Source organism: Mesocricetus auratus, unplaced genomic scaffold, assembly GCF_017639785.1.
Source record: "Mesocricetus auratus isolate SY011 unplaced genomic scaffold, BCM_Maur_2.0 Super-Scaffold_4256, whole genome shotgun sequence".
Taxonomy (NCBI): Eukaryota; Metazoa; Chordata; class Mammalia; order Rodentia; family Cricetidae; genus Mesocricetus; species Mesocricetus auratus.
The window spans coordinates 114,235,809-114,249,997 of NW_024429182.1; the positions used below are offsets into that span (position 1 = coordinate 114,235,809).

The window sequence follows — 14,189 nt, forward strand, 5'->3', positions numbered from 1 at the left end:
TTGAAAGTTTAGGCTGCTGCCTGGTGGCTCAAGTTGAAACAGCTGGCCTAGAAGCCACAAAAGCAGGGGAGAAGATAGGAGAGGGTTCTTCCCCCGAAGAGACTAGCACGAGGGCAATGTTACCTATCTAAAATTATTCACCTGGAGTGAGGAGACCAGAATAAAACAGGCAGGGCTTAAGCTGCACATCTTTGTTCGGCTCCCTGTCAATTTCTGAGTTCACGCATAAAATTGTTATCTACTATATATACACATCTACACATTAGTGTACTTATGCATATATAAGTCTAAGGATTATACATTATGCGGTTAACACATGCAAAAGTCACTGATAGAGAACTGACCTCCATTGATTCTTACATACTGAGTTGATAAGAACATGATCATGACTGTGTTCTTCAAATAAAATAAAATGCCGTAACACTGGCATTAATGAACTAGACAAAAAGGATTTCAGTTCATATGCAAGAATAAATGCGAGAGAGTAGCACCCAGCTGACAACCAGCTGAGATGAAACCAGACCTAAAAGTAAATTTACGGGCAATACAGGGATTCTAGATGGGTAACACCACATTTTGCTCTTCGAGAGCTTGGCTCCAAGCACCCATCCTGGCAGCTCACAACTGGTTCCAGGGAATCCAACACACTTTTTCTGGTTTTTGAGGGTACCCACCCACCAGTGGCACACACATACACATAAAAATGTAAAGTAAATCTTAAAGAAAGATGAATTAACAGCATCCTGGTTAGTGTTTAGTCAACCTGACAGAAGCTAAAGTTATCTGGGAAAAGGAACCTCAACTGCCAAAGACTCTTCATCAAATTGGCCTTTAGGCATGTCTGTGGGGCATTTTCTTGATTAATGGTTGGTGTGGGTGAGTTCAGTTCACTGTAGGCAGTGCAATCCCTGGGCTGGTGGTCCTGGGTTATAAGAAAGCAGGCTGAGCAAGCCATGGGAAGCAAGACAGTAAGCAGCTCCCCTCCATGGCCTCTGCATCAGCTCCTGCCTCCAGGTTTCTGCCCTGTTGGAGTTTGTGCCTTGGCCTCCCTCAGTGATGGACTGATCAGGGTATGTAAGCCCTTTCCTCCTCAAGCTGGATTTGGTCACAGCATCTTTTTCATGGCAACAGAAACCTAGCTGAGACAACAAAAATAATTGAAATCAAACAATGACTAGTAAAACACACTAGAACAGAAAATACAGCCTTGCAGAAGCATCAGTATAGAGTATAGTGGGATCCATCCATCCTTCCATCCTTCCTTCCTCCCTTCCTCTCTCCCTCCCTTCTTTTCCCTGATGTAGTGCTGGAAAATAAACCAAGGGTCAGCACAAGCAATTTGCAAAATTTACTAATAATTGAAGTAGTAGTAAGATGGCTCAGATGTACTGTGCAAATGGAAAACCATCAATTTGACTAAGTTTATGTGTCACTGTGTCCACATTCTGGAAGAGGGGAGACAAGCACATGAATTATATAGCACAAAATGTCAGAATAATAATACAAGAAAGAGTTTAGCTCCCAAAAGGACTGTAGAGAGCTAGGGAACTTAAAGAAAAACACAATGACTCTCATGACCCTTTGAGGCTACAGTACAAAATAATCACCATAGGCCAAATAGCACTCTAGACTGTGACACCTGAGCTGTGCTGAACTCAGGAGCACTCTGCTTTGGAAACTCAAAAGTGCTCCAAAAGGCTTCTAGGACAGCTGCTGGCTTACAGAGCCTGAGCCATACTCTTCTGTTAAGAGATTCAGATTTCCCTGTTCAACAACCTTGTCTCTTTCAGCCCAGACATCAGGAGAGGAAGAGGCATTAGTTTCAGTGTCCAGTTGGAGAATTCCTGATAATCTCCCCATGCTCTGGGGGATTAGATCTTATTAAAACACAACTGGCCAGGCATGGTGCTGGATGTCTGTAATCTCAGCACTTGAAAGGTGGAGGCAGGAAAATGAGTTCAAAGCTACCCTCAACTATATAGCAAGTCTGAAGTCAGGTTTGGTTACTCAATACCCAATACCCTAATCCTAACCCCAATAAAAGGAAAAAAAAATACAAAACGCAAAATAAAGCTATATAATCATCTAAATCTTCTCCAAAAAGGAATGTTCAGATTAAGAAATGATTTTTCTCTTACCAACCAACTTCTAGCATTTATTTTATATGTGTGTGGTGCACATGTATGTGCTCCCATGTGTTTGTGTGCACAAGTATGTAACTACTTGGATGGATTGTCCAAGAACATCATATAATGTACGCTCTATTTACTGAATCAATCTAGTGAAGCTAGCCAGCTTGCTTTGGGGAATCCCGTCTCTGCCTCCCATGTGCTGGATTACAGGGGGACTACCATGCCTACTTGGCTTTTAAATGGCTTCAGGGGATCTGACTCTGGTCTTCATATTGGCACAGCAAGCCATTTCTCAGCCCAATTCTAGTATCTTTATAATGGAAGGAGCGCTGTTGTCAGAGCCCACTCCAGGTTCAGGTTGGAACTATGGAAGCAGAGCTTTGGGAGACAAGATGTTGGGTCTTGGAGGCAGTGCTATGGCTTGGCAGTTGGAGGAGGCAGGGAACCATGTGTCCAAGCTTGCATATAAGATAAAAAAGGAAGTTGACAGTAGTAATCCTATTGTCCTAGAACATGGTTCTCAACCTCCCTAATGCTGGGGCCCTTTAATGCAGTTCCTCATGTTGTACTGGCCCCTTCTATAAAAGTATTTTCATTGCTACTTCATAACTGTAATTTTGCTACTATTATGAATCATAACAGTTTTCTTATGGTCTTAGGTGACCCCTGTGAAAGGGTCATTCATCCCCCAGAGGAATCACAACGCACAGGTTAAGAACTACTATTCTGTTGCCTACTATGAAGAGCCACATACCTGGTCAGCAAACAGTAGTCTAAGTGGGAACAGATTTAGAATGAATTTTTGAATTATTTCTGTAAAATTGACAACTACAAAAACCAGCATGTGTTTCTAAAATGACATTCTGAAGAGAAATCTTCCAAGTCAGGGGTTCTTGCTGTGATCTAAAGCTTCAGTCTTTGTCACCATCAATCGCTGGGAATGGGAAGGAGAATCTGAGAACAGCAGCATCAGTGAGCACACCTGATTTCTTTCTTCAGCATTGCTGGAGAACGTCTTTCTAACTGACTTCACCAGAACAGAGCCAATGGCGCACTTTAAGTTTTTAAACAAAGAAAATAAATGACACCTTTTCTGAATTATAAAAGCCTTGAAATCGTCATACTCAAGTATTTCACTTATGGTTTTTGTTTTATGGGTGTGACTTTCAGAGGCCTACTTACCAGTAATAATATTTCCTATAAAAATAAATGGTAAATGCCATGAGACTTCATTAACATTGTGTCTTTTGATAGTTTTGAAACTAAATGAAGCTGTAGATCCCACTGAACCTTATGGCAACCTTCCTGGATCCTCACTCTACAGCTGAGGAAGTGGAGGAAGGTTAAGCACCAGCCAGGTTACTAACCTTGTTACCAAACTACTCTAGCCAGAGCAGCTGAACTGGAATTTTAAACCAGAACATTCCATTTCCAAACCATACACTCTGCATTTCCTAACCCAGTTCTTGGAATAAACCATACAAGACAGAATCAGCAAGGTGAAGAAAACACATAACACTATTACCCATGAGCCCCCCCATCGCTGTGTGTGTGTGTGTGTGTGTGTGTGTGTGTGTGTGTGTGTGAGTATGCATGCTCTCACATAGGAAACAAATAAAAGGTAAAAAGAAAAATGAAAGAAATGACATAAGGCCAAGTTCAAAGACACAGGACACTGGCAGCATCTGTTTACCCCTGTCAGCCCATCTCAAGTGAATTACCTTGGCCTTGCTGTCAATTGTTTTTTTAACTACAGACACACTTGTTTCTAAGCAATCTACAGTATTTACATGCTTTTAACTTTTATATGGAAATTCTGTAATCTGTTTCCAATTCTCTACGCAAAACTGATAGTATCCTTCATTTCACTCGCATACACTCATGGATGTTTGGTTTACTCTTCTCTGAAGAACGCCAGCACAATGAACATTCTTGTGTGTGTCCCTTTCAGTATCTGGGTATCACGCATCCTCCAAAGCACATCAACAGTTCTACAAACCCAACACAAGTTGTTGCCAGCTTTAAATATTTCTGCCCTTCTACTGATTAGGAAAGAACACTCTATTGTGATTTTAAAATATATTTCTGAGTTACTCCATATCTGTCTGCCATATACATTTACATCTTAGATGATAACTGAAACATGCTTTTTCATCCAACATCAAGTTCCTCTAAGTCTCGCACACTGTCTTTTCTGAAAGACTCAGCTGTGTAAAGTTTTCATAAAAACTGCCACTACTCAAACTCATCCTTACTGTGGTCACTCAAAAGTCACCTTTCCATAAGCTAGCCTCAGGGTCTTAAAGATACACACACTTCTCCCTCAGAAAACATTAAAAAAGAAACACTAATACATTTATACTATCCCATAAAACTTATCTTTAAAATCCTTAAGACAACGTCAAATTGTACTCCAAATGAATGCATTATTTTATGCATATGAAATTGTTAAAAGAAAAATCTGTTTTTATCAAAAGACTATATGGTATGAACCATCAATGGTATCTTGTCAATATTTACAAGCCATTTACAAATGCCAAATTGTTTTCCCACTTTGCAATGAGCCATAAATACTAAGAACCAAGATCAATTATCTCACTACTTATCTCCCGAACTTGACTTTTGCTTGGTCCGTTAACTGTCCCCTCCCGCCTGTATTCTTATAGCTGACACTTGACCTTTTGATGTCTTGTCAATAGCTAAATTCCAGGCTCTGGCCTCCATGGCCTGGTCAGTGTTGGCATAGCAATTATGTCAACTATTAATTATCAACTTGACAAGTACGCTTCTAACAAATCTTTGGAATGGAACAGACTTCAAGTTTAATCATTGTGTTTGTTTTAAGTACAATTCCTTACCTCTTAACTACTACATACAAAACCCACTTGGATCAAAATTATAGCCGCAGCTCAAGAAACAGCAAGACCTGCCAATTGAGTTTGCAGGAGGTTGATCACTGGCGTGGGAGCCTGTTCCCACCCTTGAAGGTGTCAGTAGCATTTCTTCCAAGGAAACCCCTAGAAAAGCATCCGTTGTCTACAAATAACCTCTAGCTCCCCCCCTCCCCCGCACTATGCTCAGGCCAACCTTATATTTCCATGTATGTGATGCTTGCTGGGTTTCACATCTGTGCTTCTTCTGAGAGCCTAGTGTTGCTCCAACTTAGTCTAAGCACAGTGTAATAAAAAATCTGCTGACCAGGGCTCACTGTATTTCTCCTTCCATTTACCCATTTACCCAGTTACACCCTTCCTTCCTCTCTCACAAGATGCTCCTGTATTCTGCACAGTTAAGAGAGATTAACACTTTCCATCACTGATCATTTAAATTTTTCACTCTATCTTTTATTTTTCCCCTTGCTTGTCCTCCTCCCATTGACTCAATTGCTTTTGATACATTAGTCTGCTGTGCTCCTTTAACCAACAACTCCAACTATTACTTGCTCATCTTCCTTCATGCTCGGCTACACTGCTCTTTTAGGCTTCATTTAAGAAAGAGCAGAAGAGAAGGCTGGATGTGGCAGTGTACACCTGTAATCCCCGCAATGAGAGGCTGAGGTGGAAGGACTGGCCAGCTTGGGCTATGCATAACAATACTCCTAAAAAAAAAACAGAAAAAGAATAAAAAAGGGAATGTATATATTCTTTGGAGATGGGGCAGAGTTACTACCTAACTTCTCAAATAAGGTCTTGGGGCAATTCTTAGATTAGGAAACAGTACCCATCTAATTTTTCAAAAGATACATGTTCACAGCCATGTTCTTCAGCCAGTGACTATGAGAACCACGAGGTACAACTTAGCCTACACAGTAAGCACTTATCACAGCGATAATCTAAGCTGAAGTGACAGTGAAGTAGATGTCCTTCCCTAGAACCTGATCAGTGGTTTCCCAGGCTGAAAGGGCTGAGCATGCCCCAGTGCCACCTGCAACTGTACACCACTGGTTGGAAAGTGCTGAATTACGGTACACATAACAATGTACTGATAAGACTAGGTGTGATGGTTACTGCTTTAATCCCAGCACTTGGGAGGCAAAGGCAGGCAGATCTCTGTGAGTTTAAGGCCAGCCTGGTCTACAGACCTATAAAGTAAAACTGTGTCTCAAAAGAAAAAGAAAGAAAGGCATTCAATCAAAGTCATATTAAGAATTAAGATAATATGTTTTAGTTTCAAATACAATAAATGAAACAAAAAAGAGGATTTAATAAAAATGATCATATTAATTTAAAAAGCTGACATATATGAAGACTTACTCTTTCATTTTATTTTATTTTTTGAAGACAGGGTCTCACTTTGTAACCCTGAGTGCCGGGATTAAAGGCAGTATCAGTATTACAGTTTCAGAAGACTTATTCTTTAAAGGTAGACAGGAAAATGCAATGTCAAAATGATCATCAGTAAGACTAATTGGAGCACAGGAAGGAAACCTAAATGATACAGAAACAAAAAAGTTAAACAGCTACAGACAAAAGTAACTGCTAAACACATCAGCTTCCACAATGCTCACCATTGTATTATAGATCAGGGAGTCAGTTAGTTGGTGTTTCCTAGCTTCAGTCCCCCGTATGTAAAATAGTCCTGTCTCACCGGCAAGAAGTGAATAATACCACCACTGAGAAATATTTAGTACAGTTTCTAGCACACAATAAGCCCAGACAGACATTAGTTGTTAATGATATTATTATAGCCAATGTTAGCACAGGTCTCTATGATTGAACAATCAGTCTTATAATCTATGACAGCATGAGCACTGATGGAAGGACAGGAACATTAACCCAGGTGATACACAATTGGCCGACATTACTTCATCACAAACTTGATAACCAGTCAGAGACGGGTGGTATCATGGAAATCAGTATCACGAACTGTAAGAACCAGAGAAGCCTCATGACACTTGAACTGTTTCCCAGAACATGAAGGACAAGTGCTGTAACTTTGATTTGTTCACATCTACTCCACATACGCAAGAGATGACTTCTATTTTGCTTAACCTGAATTTTCAAATTTACTCATGTCGAGACTGTGCTATACTTTAAATTATTTTTAATGAACTATGACATTAGGCTTTCTTTAGCCCAAGGCCTTGCATATAGTAAGCAAGCAATCTATAAGAGGCATTACATTGAAATTTAAGAGAAAGCTCTATAATCAAGAACTCAGGTAAGAAGACACATGCAGAACTAGGACTGAGGCAGATACAGCATCCCAAAATCACACAGGCAGACAAATGCACCAGGCATAACTGGCTTTACCCATAAGAGAGCTACTTCAAACTTACAGAAAGACAATCTGCAAATTACACACACACATTGACCCCAACCTCACTTCTACAGTTTGGCTACAGAGTCCTGGAGTACAGCCAGCACAATTGATGATGTGAATTTTATTGCCTTTTTTTTTCAAATGATTTAAATGTAAATGAATGGCCATAGTTAGTGGCCACCAACCAGACAGTACAGTTCCAGAAGGGGAAAGAGACAAAGTTTCCTATTTGGTGCTTTCATGATACTTAGGAAACACTGGTCAGTTGTCCTCACGACAGGACAGAAATCTGGATAAAACACCTATGTTAAATCTCACATTCTATTACTAGAATGAGCAGTGATCAATGGCTGGGATTTTTCTCTAGGATTGCAAAGGCAACTTAATGCACAGAAAATGAAACATGACTTTAGGTTTTTTAACAGGAAAGTCTCTAATACTCTGTTGTCACAGTCTGAGGATTCATCAGCACATTCAGTTATTCCTAGCTTGATGAGAGCCATTGAATCACTGGTGAAGCTGAAACACCAGGGACGTCACCACTAAAGCCAGGAGCAGCAGATACACCCACCTCTATTTACCACCCTTTATCGGCAATATGAAAACATGAAGAAATAGGTTATCACCATTACATAACAGGAAAAATTGTAAAGAACTTCAGGTTAAGCTATGAAAGAGTTAACTTTTTGTTGATTAAAATGTAACTCCAATCAAAAATGCTGATAATAATCTACACTGTAAAAAATTCTCAAGAAGTCAATTTAAAGTATTATAACAGTATTACCAAGACTTGAGACTAAGGCCACCCACGTTTTCTTCTAAGAGATTCAGTGTGACTGGATTTATGTTGAGGTCTTTGATCCATTCAGACTTAAGTTTGTGCATGGCCAGAGACATGGATCTATCTGCAGTCTTCTACATGCCAGCATCCAGTTATGCCAGCACCATTTGTTGAATTTGCTTTCTTTTTGCCATTGTATAATTTTAGTTTCTTTGCCAAAAATCAGGTGTTTGTGTGTGTGTGTGTGTGTGTGTGTGTGTGTGTGTGTGTGTGGGTTAATATCAGGGTTTTCAATTTAATTCCATTGGTCTACTTGTCTATTTTTGTACCAATACAAAGCTGTTTTCAGGATTATGGCTCTATAATAGAGCTTGAAGTCACGGTGGTGATGCCTCCCAAAATTCCTTTATTGTACAGGGTTGCTTTGGCTATTCTGGGTCTTTTGTTTTTCCATATACAGTTGACTATTGTTCTTTCAATGTCTGTGAAGAATTGTGCTGGGATTTTGATGGGGATTGTGCATTGAATCTGTAGATTGCTTTTGGCAAGATTGCCTTTTTTACTATGTTGATCCTACCTATCCAAGAGCATGGGAGATCTTTCCATTTTCTGGTATCTTCTTTAATTTCTTTCTTTAAAGACTCAAAGTTCTTGTTATACAGGTCTTTCACTTGTTTGGTTAGCGTTACCTAAGATATTTTATGTAGATTTCCTTTGTAGTGTTACCTAAGATATTTTATGCAGATTTCCTTTGAAATAAATTAAGTCAAACTCACTGGTAAAAAAATCCTTCCAACATTTTTTGTTTCTAGGTTACTTCACATAAACAGAATATATTCTCACACACATACTCTCTCTCTCTCAAACACATACACACACACAAATATACACAAACACACACACATGCCATTTGACCTATAATGATATAATGATCACTGATACTGATTTCCTATTGGTCCAGCAACCAACTATGACAGAATTAAATCTGTTCAGAAAAGGCTAATTAATATTTATTATTTTCCTTATGTTGTGAAAAAAGGAATATCATGTTTCCTCTCAGAATATGTCCCTGAACTTTTAAAGGCTCAACCATATGGAAGAGATCTACAAGAGTACATGAAAAAGGCCAGGATTTGGAATTCTAATTCAATTTCCCCTCATATTTTAGTACAAGCCTGTAGCAAACATTTATTTTTAGAGATATTTTCAGTGGGGAATTTAACAAAAGACTATTGTGTGCTTGACACAGTTAGGTCTCTTTGGTCCCATCTATACCAACTATATAAACATCAGGTTGGAATTAAATGACTTTAAACTTAAAATCAACTATTTCCAGACAACAAAATCTATTCCATACTTATCAGCACATATAAGTTCTAAAGTGAGTTACAGCTGAGTTCAAATGTGAAATCTGCATTTTCAAGTGTTCCCATAAAGGAACTCCCCCGTGGAGCCTGGCTACCTAATACTGATTGTCCAAGAATGCCATATAATGTTTTCATTTCCTCTTCCAACAAAATAATTTTCATCTGCACTGAATGAACTCACTGCTACACGGTTTCTGATGAAAAGCAGATGGCCATCAGCCACATCATTTGCCACCATTTTCTTATTAAATACATCTGACATTTTCTCTAAGTGAACAAAGTCACAAAGAGCTCACAGGCCTTCCCCAATCACCACGAACATCTCTATCTTTATTTGTAATGTATATAGATAGGTCTATAAAACACAAAAGCAAAGAAGTAGTTATCTGTGAACAGTAGTGTGGTGGTTTCAAAGCACTGTCCATAAATCCTAAGACTGGCCCCTCATTAAAAGTGAGGGTTAAAAAAACCAGATAGATAGTTCTCTTTCTTAGAATATGGGTCATGACTCACTTCTTACAAATAGGATGTGGTGGCACGATGCTCAAAGCTGTGGAAGGCATCCACAAAGGTGACAGGGCTCCCAAGCTGGGTGCTGGGACACACTCACAAAATAATTTGGGAGGAAGGATGTATTTCCGCACAGTTCTAGAGACTGCATTCCACAATTGTTGACTCTGTTGATTCTAGGCTGAAGTGGATCATGAAAGTGGAGCAGAGAGGGGGAGGCTGCTTACCTCATGGTCTGGAGGAAGGGAGGAAGCAGCAATCAAGATAGACCCTTTAAAGACACATCCTGGTGACTCAGTCTCCAGGGTGACCCATCTCTGAGAGTGTCTACAAATTCCCCAAGTAACACTACCAACAACAGGAGCATTACCAACAACAGGAGCACTACCAACAATAGGAGCACACTACCAACAACAGGAACACTACCAACAACAGGAGCACACTACCAACAACAGGAGCACTACCAACAACAGGAGCACTACCAACAACAGGAGCACACTACCAACAACAGGAACACTACCAACAACAGGAGCACACTACCAACAACAGGAGCACAACCGACCACAGGAGCACTACCGACCACAGGAGCACACTACCAACAACAGGAACACTACCAACAACAGGAGCACACTACCAACAACAGGAGCACACTACCAACAACAGGAGCACAACCGACCACAGGAGCACTACCAACAACAGGAGCACACTACCAACAACAGGAGCACACTACCAACAACAGGAGCACAACCGACCACAGGAGCACTACCAACAACAGGAGCACACTACCAACAACGGGAGTACTACCAACAACAGGAGCACACTACCAACAACAGGAGCACTACCAACAACAGGAGCACACTACCAACAACGGGAGCACACTACCAACAACAGGAGCACTACCAACAACAGGAGCACTACCAACAACAGGATCACAACCAACAACAGGATCACACTACCAACAACAGGAGCACTACCAACAACAGGAGCACTACCAACAACAGGAGCACTACCAACAACAGGAGCACACTACCAACAACAGGAGCACAACCGACCACAGGAGCACTACCGACCACAGGAGCACACTACCAACAACAGGAGCACTACCAACAACAGGAGCACACTACCAACAACAGGAGCACACTACCAACAACAGGAGCACTACCAACAGCAGGAGCACTACTGACAGGAGAAAAACAATTAAGGAATGAACCTGTGGGGGAAATTCATATTCAAAGTGGAACAAACCACTCACCTGTAAAGCCTAGTTACCCCCAACCAAGGCCACAGCCCAGAAGAGGCATTAGTCTCCAGCACTTGAACTGAAAGGCTCTTCCTACTACTCTACCCCATAGGCTTTGAACTCCGCCAGCAGACATCCAAGGAACACACACCACCTACACCAAGCAAATCCACAAACTGCAGGTACATTAAAAAAAAAATGTTCACTTTAAGTCACCAGGCTTTAAGTTTGCAATGTAGCAGTAGGAAGCTGGAACACAAGGTCTATTCTACCCAATTCAGCTAGCCTAATTTTTCATTTCAAACTGTAAACAATGAAAACCTGTGTGGATACACCTGGTTTTAGTCAATGTACCCTAGGAACACTTCACTGTCCTGAGCTACAGCTAGCCTCCTCTGCTACCCACCTTCTAGGCTGAAAGCTCCGAGTCTCCTCCTCCTCCTCCACTCTTGCTAGCTGTGAACAGCTGCTTTTATTAAACACCTTGGCTTATGAACTTATGACTGCTAACATATGCTGCATGGTTTTAAATCAATGAACAAGTGGAATTTGCCTCAAGAGGCTGTTCTAGGTTCTGAAGCCACAAATCAGTTCATGGTGTTCTGATGGAGTCATTTGAATGGGTCATCAGGCCCAAGTGACCATGTCCAAACAGTTACTGCTGCTTCTAATGAATACTGGGAGGGGAAATGGCCTAATTACTGAAATAAAGTTTATATTTAAGAACCTTGGGCCTGAGAAGTTAGGGGCTTAGAAGGGACATGGATATAGTATTGTTCTTTTCCAACCGTGGAGATAGTGGCAATCCAGGTAAATAAGGCAGAGGCAGGTGGCATATCTCTGTGAGTTCAAGGCCAGCCTGGTCTAGAGAGATTTCAGGACAGCCAGGGTTATACAGTAAATCCTGTCTCAGAAGAAAGAAAAAAAAAAGAATTTTAAACTTACTGCATTTGACTTGGGTTATCAGGCTGCTACAACATAACAGGAATGTCAAATTCAATTTTGTAGGTATTTTATAATTTTGTTAGCATTTTATAGTTAGAACAACAAAATGAACTACATCATATATTGCTATTAAATGTTCTGTCTTTCACATTTTAGCTAAATAATAAATATAACAAATGAAGCCCCAGGAATCCATAGATAACAATCTTGGGAAACAATTAAATGTAGCTATTCTGTTTCTACCAGAGGAAACAGAATTGTCAGTAACATTAATAACTAAGGCAGTAACTTCAAATCATTGGTAAATCCTTAAGCCCAGCAAGGTTTCATGACTGGCTAGAAGCCAATATAACTAGCTGGAGGGAAATACGGGCAGAATCTTGGTGTCTTTGTTCTGCGTTGCAAGTTATGCAGGGAGCTCAGTTAGATTTGGAAACAATTACTGCCTGTCTCAATTTAGAGAGCAAATCAAAGAGGCTGGCCAGGCTCTAATTCCTTCCGTGTTACTTTCATAATCCTGGGGGGGGGGGGGTGATCTTACTCGTCGATGTGAAGAAACACAACTTTAACAAAGGGACTCAGGAATCGATGGGCAACAAGAGATGAGGGGTGGGGTGACTTGGCTGGTAGGATAAACCAGACCTCTGAAAAGCATTAATAGCCCCAGTATCCCTACACTCAATCCTGGGCCTCCCTTGTAGTTAGCAGGGCATATAACAAAATCAGAGAAAAATGTCTATACATCAAGATCACCAGGAAAGCTCCTTTACTTCCCAGTAAAACCACGAATCTACTGGAGGCTGCAATGATTTATCTTCTTACCTGGGTGAGAAATGCCTAGAAGGTTTAATAAAGCATACCCCAGGCTGTGTGTCCAGAGACAATTGGATCATGAGAGTTGTGATCTAAGGAACAGTTTGACACCTGGGAAGCAGCATTCTGGAAAGGGTGGGGGGAGCGGCTAGACATGGGCCACTAGGCAGTGCCAACCATGGAATTTCATCTTATCCTTTCTGTCATGGTTTCACTCTTCCTCCCATCCAAGATCTGAGACACTCTGCTCTGCTTCCAGGCTACCATAAGTCACACCACACGCTCCTGCCACCACGATGTTCTGTCTCACCAAGGGCCCACAGCCAAATAGTCAAGGACCATGGACTGAGATCTAAGCAACTAAATACTGCTAAATATAGCTCTAATGCATACAGGACTTTTCTCACTCAACTCTACTTCACCTCAAAGTTATCTGTCTCTTTGGTATGTTCTTAAATAGGTACATGACAAGTAATGCTGAATCACTTTTACCTACCTGCTACTCTACTCCCCAATTTTTAAAAAATAGGACGGAGGAGTGTGTAGGTGTATGTCTGCGCGCACGCACGCATGCACGCGCACACACATTCTTTTTTTCTCTCAAGAAGAAATGAACAGTTTAACTCACAGCTCACAGTAGGTGGTAGGTGGTTTCCCTATAGCAGAGGGCAGAACCATGGCTGCCCTGAGAGATGGATGAGATAGAAATGGTTTCAGTACTTCTACTAACACTTAACTATGGACAGTATCTAGAACCCAGAAGAAACTGGAAACCACTGCCTGACAAGCTCCTATCACTTATAATGGAGAAGACAACACAAGGAGTCCTAGGCAGAGGCACCATCATGAAGGCACTCCATGCTTCCACACCATAGAGCATCTTCCTTTTCCTGGGCATCAGGCTGAACTCCTCTAGGTTATGGGCCATTTAAGAAACACAGGGAGTCTAGGCCACAGTAATCCCAATGAGGGCTTAGGAGCAGAGGTGGGGTGTTCTCATTCTGCCAAAGCTCTCATGAAGTTGGCTATGGTCACTCACAAAGCTAGATCAATCATCAGCTTGATCAAAACTTCAGCAGCATTTTCAAAGTAGAAACAAAAGAGAGAACAGGGAAGGAAGAAGCCAGGAATTCTACTAA

General features: G+C 40.9%; 1 protein-coding gene across 2 annotated transcripts in view; it reads right to left on the reverse strand.

Moving 5' to 3' along the window:
- Positions 1 to 14,189, reverse strand: part of Efl1 (elongation factor like GTPase 1) — a 128,375-nt gene that overhangs the window by 65,780 nt on the left and 48,406 nt on the right. The gene's annotated exons all lie outside the window — the stretch shown is intronic.